Genomic DNA, 8241 nt, shown 5'->3' on the forward strand with positions numbered 1-8241 from the left:
ACTTCTTGTGTTTCCATATTTTTCTTGGTGCGCCTTCGTCTTTCGTTTCACTTTTGTCTTAGTCTTGTCTTCCGCTTTAGATTTTCCACCTTGTTCGTTTGAGGGTTAATAGATGCCATGGCTATAGTGCAATGCAATGGGAAATCTAACATTTTTATAACAATGATATGCAATCCAAAATGATTGGAGATAACTAATGCTTTATTACTTGGACAAAGTGCTTATGACCGTTTGAATTCGATTGCTTGAGTGTTAAACAAAAAACATGCTGATTTGATACACACATTGGTACGAAAAGACCTCTTTGAAAAGATTGTAGGCTATGTTAGCGTAATTAAATTCCAAAAGAGAGGGCTACCACATTCTCATACATTGCTAATTTTAGAGCAGTCTTTTAAAACTTTTGAAGCATGTCACTACAATAGAATGGTTTGTGCTAAGTTGCGTGATAAAGTTAAGTTTCCTACTTCATTCGAGACAATTTCAAAATGCAATATTCATGGCCCTTGCAAACAGTTGAACCCCAAGAGTTCTTGCATGGAAAAGGGTAAATATATACTAGATATTACCTTGAAAAATTAGTGGGCATGGCAACAGTTGATAGTTTTTGCTATCCCATCTATCGAAGATGAGATGATGGAAACACAATGATCATAAATGGTAATGGTATTGATAATCAATGGGTTGTTTTATATAATCGTTACTTGAGTAAGAAATATAATATACACATAAATGTGGAGGTGTGCTCAATAGTAGTGGTTGTTAAGTATTTGCACAAGTATGTGTTCAAGGGACATGAGCATGTAACCATAAAATTTTTTGGTGGGGTTGATTCGGCATAAAATGGTGGCAATGTTTCTGAAGTAGATGAGATCCAGAGTTACCTGGATGCATGGTACGTTTCTACTTTTGATGCCAGGAGGCATATTCCACGGTGGATTCCGTGAGGTTTTACGGTGGATTCCGTAAACTTAGATGACCGGGGCTCATACGCAAAGAGGATTCTTTGTGCGAGAAGTTGATGGGGACGCCTGTCCTTTTCGGGCGTTTCATTAATTTAGTGTGTACATGGGTGATTCCATAGCGGGTGATTCCGCAAAATGCATATTAAATTAATAAACGTTTATGAGTTTAGAGTGCGCACTGGTAATAAATTAAGGTTAGGATTTATTTCTAACCAGTTGATTTATTTATGTAGCTGAAGACTGCTAGGTATTCACTTTTGTCGGTTTAATTGTGTTATTTTACTAACGATTGTGAATGCTTCAGTTGATGTGTAGAGATAGCAGCAGTGGCGGAGGAAAGCATTGGAGTCTAGCGGGTTTTCGACCTTTCGACTATATTTTGATAGGCGCCACGCCTATATTTTGATTATGTCTATAGAGACATCGACTATTTATTATTATTTTGTATGCGCTTATGCGCCTGGATATGTTATTTTTATTTGGACATTGAGATTGGGCGTGCCAGACTCTTTGGGCACCGTCCATTAGCTTTATTTTCCTATTTTTGGTAGAAAGCAAACTCAAAAGCTAAAAGCTTGTCATATTTTTGTAATTGGGCTATTTTTGAGCAAAAAGATTGGAAATATATATTAAATACATGCTTTGTGAAGCGCTCACACAAGGCATGGGGGAGATTCAACCCAATTTGTCTCTTGTCTCATGTCGTGCTTGTTTTTACATTGGTTTTTGTGCTAAAAAAGTAGAGTGCTTTGTTCTTGGGGACCTTTGGGAATTCACTACGTGAGCTACCTGCGTCCGATCTGCGCACCAGTGGTATCAGAGCGGAGCAGAGATCAAGGGCTTCCAATCGCTACCAATCTCGGGCGAAGGCGGAGCTCCAGGAACAAACGGCCTCTACAGTCAATCTCGTCGCGAACCGTCGATACAGGCAGACTTCTGGCGATCAAGAACCCCTGTTTCCACTCTCAGATCGCGAAGGACCACTCTCTGTCGGCGGAGGACCACTCCCTCAACTCCATGAACAAGTCGTGATGAAACTGTGAGAAAAGCTCTTAATCCTATTAATCAAAAGCTTAATCATAAAGCTTAAGGGTATTAGAGAAGCTTGATTAGCTTCAAATCAACAAATCGATGCATCCTGGGAGGTCCGAAAATCACGCGGAAAAAAAAAACGGCCCCCCCCCTCTTCACGAAAAAAACGGCGGACTGTAGCTTCTTACTTAAGCTTATTAAGCTTTAAGCTTAACTAATTAAGCTTAAATCCTACTATACTCTGCAAGTTCTACTGGTCAGACAAGTCTGCAAACTCTCGGTCACGCACTCTAGAAGACAAGTTTTGTAAGTCGACACTAATCAAGTACTGCAAGTCCTGCAAATCAACTAAGTTCAGCAAGTCAACAACCCTGCAAGTCTGTTAAGTCTGCAACTCTGCAAGTCAGACTAAATCAGAACTGACTAACGTTCGAAACTCCTAGAAGACTTGTTCGTTTGCAAAAACTCTGAACTGGAAAGTTGTTCGCAGCAAGCTGTTTTACCTATCTACAAGTTCGTTGAAGTACTTTCAGCAAACGGAGACAGAAATATTTCAGAATTTCTGAAAATTGAAGAAGAAAATACCCAAAATACATAGCCTTGTAACCCCAAATTTGAGCTACGCTCATCCCGCTAACTGATTTTGAGTGAGAAAGGTTTGTTGAGTTTTACAGGATGACTACCCCACATATGGATGATCCTATGGCTGAAGATGACCTACCCGAGCCTACCATGGAGCAAAAGCTGGATCTTATCATGTTGCAATTGGACGAAGAGCGAAGAGCTAGGCAAGCCTTGCAAGCGCAATTGACAAAGCTACAAGGAGCGTCCACTGATAAAGAAGAACCTCAAGCTGAAGATTTGATACGCCGTACCATCGACGCCACTCTTGAAGCACAAACCATTCGCAAGGAATCCAAGATAAGTAAACGAAGTTTCAAGTTTCGCACTTTCAATGGCATAAGAGAAGGAAAGACTGTTTTATCATTCATTAGCCAATTTGATGACTATTTCCATGAGGAAACTTATCCTGAGAAAGATAAAATCAAGTGTGTTACTAATCATCTGATAGATAGAGCATCACTTTGGTGGACTGTAGTCCGCAAGAGTATAGAATGTCCTGCTACATGGGAAGATTTCAAGAAGAAGTTCATGCAAAATTTCCTTCCACCGCAATTTCATGAGAAGGCTATCAAGCAATGGGATTTACTTCAACAACGCGATCGTGAGCCTATTCCACAGTATACAGAGCGTTTTTGGAATGCACTTTTACAGCTACGCATGCTTGAAGACGTACCAGAGACGACACATAAGCGGAAGTACATGTCTGGACTTCTTGGACATTACTACGCTGAGGTGAATATGTTCAAGCCTGCTACTCTTGAAGATGCCATCTCCTTAGCTCACGACACTGAAGATAAGTTACGCGGAAGAGATCGACGACCACAGCCATTCCAAGCAAACGGTAATTATGGATCTAAACAATTCAATTCAAATTTCAGAAGGTTTAATCCAGGTCGTTTTTCATCACCATCTTTCCGCAAGAATTGGCCTAAACCACCTGCATTACCATCCACTGTCAATCCAAATCCTAAGCCTATCCAACAAGCAAATCCAAATATACCCAGACTCCCAGCCATTGCAAATAATGTGACCAAAGCCAAGCCCATCGTATGCTACAAGTGTCACCAGCCAGGGCATCTCGCAGCAAATTGTCATTCAAAGAAGCCATCAGCACATATCAACTACCTTGGAGCTATGGACGAAGACGAGCATGAGGATATGCCGGATTTCACTGAAGAAGAAGATGATCCTACTACTACTTCCGACACTTTACCAGGTATGCCTACTTTACATTCATTGTTGACTATGAAATGTATGGTGCATGGAAAAGAAAGAATTATATTGCATGATGACGGTAGTACGCATGATTTTATTTCAGCAAAATTGGTAAAGGAATTGAAACTGCATACAGTACCTACGCACTATAGCATAAAAGCTGCATTTTTAGGCACTAGGTACAATGGCACACAAGAAGTTCAAGATTTAGAAATTCAAATTGGTCCATATATTGAAAGAAGAAATTTCTTAGTTGTCCCATTACAATCTAGCGACATTATTCTAGGAATGCCATGGAGACACCAACATAATCCTAATATAGATTATTCCACACACACAATGAATATTAATTTTCAAGGAAAATCTATTACCTTATTTGGTATGCATGCATCTCATATGTTTCCACTGCTTTCGCATACTCAAGCAAAACGTGCACTACGCAAGAATACTAAATCATATCTCATTTGGGTGAATGAATTGCACGCAAAAGAAACTCATATGCACCCTAGGCATAAGGAATTTCTTGCATATTTTAAGGATTGTTTTGCAGAAGACCTACCACCAGGTTTACCTCCATCACGACCAGAAGACCATAAGATTGACCTAATACCTGGCACACAACCACCTTGCAAAGCCCCATATAGGCACAATCAAATAGAGCAAAAAGAAATCCAGAGTCAAGTAGAAGAATTACTAAATAGAGGTTTAATTCGACCTAGCAGTTCCCCATTCGGTGCACCTGTGCTCTTAGTCAAGAAAAAGAATAATACTTATCGGATGTGTATTGACTACCGAGCATTAAACAAGATCACTGTAAAGAATAGGTATCCTATACCTAGAGTTGATGACCTTATGGACAAACTGCAAGGATCTTCTATATTTAGTAAAATTGACCTTAAATCTGGATATCATCAGGTGAGGTTAGATAGATCCGACATATTTAAGACTGCATTCAGGACACAGTTTGGCCATTACGAATTCTTAGTTATGCCATTCGGATTAACTAATGCACCTGCTACTTTCAGTAGAATGATGAACCGTATTTTTCTAAAATATCAGTATTGTGTGATTGTTTTCTTTGATGATATTTTAGTGTTCAGTCAAAGTGAAAAAGAGCATTACGAGCATTTATCATTAGTTTTTCAATTACTGAAAGAAAATCAATTGTTTGCAAATCCTGACAAGAGTGAATTCTTTAAGACAGAAATAGAATATCTAGGTCATATTGTATCAGAAGAAGGAATAAAAGTTGATCCTAAGAAAATTGACGCAATATTGCATTGGCCTATTCCTAAAAATGTACATGAACTATGCTCATTCCTTGGTCTTGCTAGTTTCTATAGGAAGTTTGTACGTAATTTCTCATTACTTGCTTTACCACTGACCAAACTTCTTAAGAAAGGCATTGTTTATCAATGGACTGAAAACCAGCAGAAATCCTTTGATTTACTTAAACGTGCATTGACCAATGCCCCTGTCCTACAATTGCCTGACTTTAACAGACCATTCTTTTTAGTTGTGACTGATGCTAGCGGATCAGGAATAGGAGCCGTGTTAATGCAAGATAACCATCCAATAGCATATTCTAGTTCTAAGCTGAAACCCTCTGAGCTTAAATATTCCACCTATGACAAGGAACTCTTAGCAGTTGTCCAAGCATTGAAACAATGGAAGCATTATTTAATGGGTTCAGAATTCATGATAAAGACCGACCAGCAAACCATTAGACATCTACTTAGCCAACCCCAAATTTCTGACCGTCATATCAAATGGGCTTCATTCATTCAAAGTTTCCATCCTATCATTCAATACCAACCTGGAAAAGAAAATGTAGTTGCCGATGCATTAAGTAGAAGACCTGCAATTCATAACATTTCTATCATATCTTTTGATTCTTTGATTGCTATGAAATACACATATCACCAGGATATTACTTTTCATTCTGATTGGCAAAAATTAGTTCAAAATAATTTCATTCCTGTTGATTCATTGTCATATAATGATGGATTCATGTTCTTTGAAAAGAGACAGTGTGTTACTATTCCATTCCGATCTTTTGTTTTGAATGAAATTCATTGTCCCCCATATCAAGGTCATAGAGGTATCATTTCTACATTACGCATGTTAACTGAAGATTTTTATTGGCCGCATATGGATGCAGATGTGTCTAATTTTGTTTCTGAATGTCTGATTTGTCAAAGAATAAAGAGACATCATGGTAAACAGTATGGGTTATTAATGCCTTTATCTATTCCATCTAAACCTTGGGAACATATATCTATGGATTTCATTACTGGCGTACCAAATACTAAATCTAACCATGACATGATTTGGACAATTGTAGATAGATTTAGTAAGCAAGCATATTTCATTGCATGTAAGAAAACTTTAACAGCATCACAAGCAGCACAATTATTTTTGAAAACTGTTTTTACTAACCATGGATTGCCGAAAGTGATTATTTCAGATAGAGATTCTAGATTTTGTAATAATTTCTGGATTACACTGTTTGCAAATCTAGGCACAAAGATTGATTTTTCATCTGCATTTCATCCAGAAACAAATGGACAAACAGAAGCCACAAATAGCACTATTTTAGATCTTTTACGTGCATACACTATCTCTAAACCTCAGACATGGGATACTCATTTACATTTATTACAATTTGCATATAATAATACACCTCACACATCTACAAAGAAAGCACATTTTGAAGTTATTTATGGACATAGATTATCTACACCTGTTGCATCTTTGTCTAATAGAATACAAAGTGCCGATGATATTGCTGTTATGCATAACACTATTTTTGATGAGGTAAAGGATATGATTGCTAAAGCCCAACAATCATATACCAAACAAGCCAACAAGAAAAGACAAGCCATGAATTTCAAAGTTGATGATTATGTTTGGCTTAGAATAGAAAAGCGTAGACTACAAAGTGTAGATAGACATCCAGTTGTCAAATTAGCCCCTAGATTCTATGGACCATTTAGAATCATTCATAAAATTAATGACAATGCATTCAAGTTAGAATTGCCATCTCATTGGAAAATTCATAATACCTTTCATATTAGTTTATTGAGACCATTTAGAGGACAATTACCTATCCACCCTGTCTATGAAAACCCACCTTTATTAGAAGAAGAGACTGAAATCCTTGAACCAGAAGCCATTATAGACACTGATTACATGACCACTAGAACTGGCCGAAGGTACTCTAGATATCTCGTGAAATTTAAGAATCATCCTGTAGAAGAAGCACAATGGATGCACGCTAGAGACCTAAATGCTTTCCCCACTCTGTTAGCTCCACATTGAGCTAATAGCAATTGAGGTCAATTGCTATCCCACCCCGGGGGTATGATGCCAGGAGGCATATTCCACGGTGGATTCCGTGAGATTTTACGGTGGATTCCGTAAACTTAGATGACCGGGGCTCATACGCAAAGAGGATTCTTTGTGCGAGAAGTTGATGGGGACGCCTGTCCTTTTCGGGCGTTTCATTAATTTAGTGTGTACATGGGTGATTCCATAGCGGGTGATTCCGCAAAATGCATATTAAATTAATAAACGCTTATGAGTTTAGAGTGCGCACTCGTAATAAATTAAGGTTAGGATTTATTTCTAACCAGTTGATTTATTTATGTAGCTGAAGACTGCTAGGTATTCACTTTTGTCGGTTTAATTGTGTTATTTTACTAACAATTGTGAATGCTTCAGTTGATGTGTAGAGATAGCAGTAGTGGCGGAGGAAAGCATTGGAGTCTAGCGGGTTTTCGACCTTTCGACTATATTTTGATAGGCGCCACGCCTATATTTTGATTATGTCTATAGAGACATCGACTATTTATTATTATTTTGTATGCGCTTATGCGCCTGGATATGTTATTTTTATTTGGACATTGAGATTGGGCGTGCCAGACTCTTTGGGCACCGTCCATTAGCTTTATTTTCCTATTTTTGGTAGAAAGCAAACTCAAAAGCTAAAAGCTTGTCATATTTTTGTAATTGGGCTATTTTTGAGCAAAAAGATTGGAAATATATATTAAATACATGCTTTGTGAAGCGCTCACACAAGGCATGGGGGAGATTCAACCCAATTTGTCTCTTGTCTCATGTCGTGCTTGTTTTTACATTGGTTTTTGTGCTAAAAAGTAGAGTGCTTTGTTCTTGGGGACCTTTGGGAATTCACTACGTGAGCTACCTGCGTCCGATCTGCGCACCAACTTTTGAGGCATGTTGGCAAATCTATAATTAGCTATTGCACAATGAAAAGCTTGATATATAATGGTTACAAGTACACTCACCTAGTGAGAATTATGTGGTGTTCTAAAATAAAGATAATAACTAGATGTTGTGCAAAATAAAGACCTCTAAAAGACTACTCTTATTGAATGGTTTG

The sequence above is a fragment of the Lygodium microphyllum genome, chromosome 13 (assembly GCF_053477565.2).
Source record: "Lygodium microphyllum isolate KBCC chromosome 13, Lygodium_microphyllum_v1.1.10, whole genome shotgun sequence".
In the NCBI taxonomy this organism is placed as follows: Eukaryota; Viridiplantae; Streptophyta; class Polypodiopsida; order Schizaeales; family Lygodiaceae; genus Lygodium; species Lygodium microphyllum.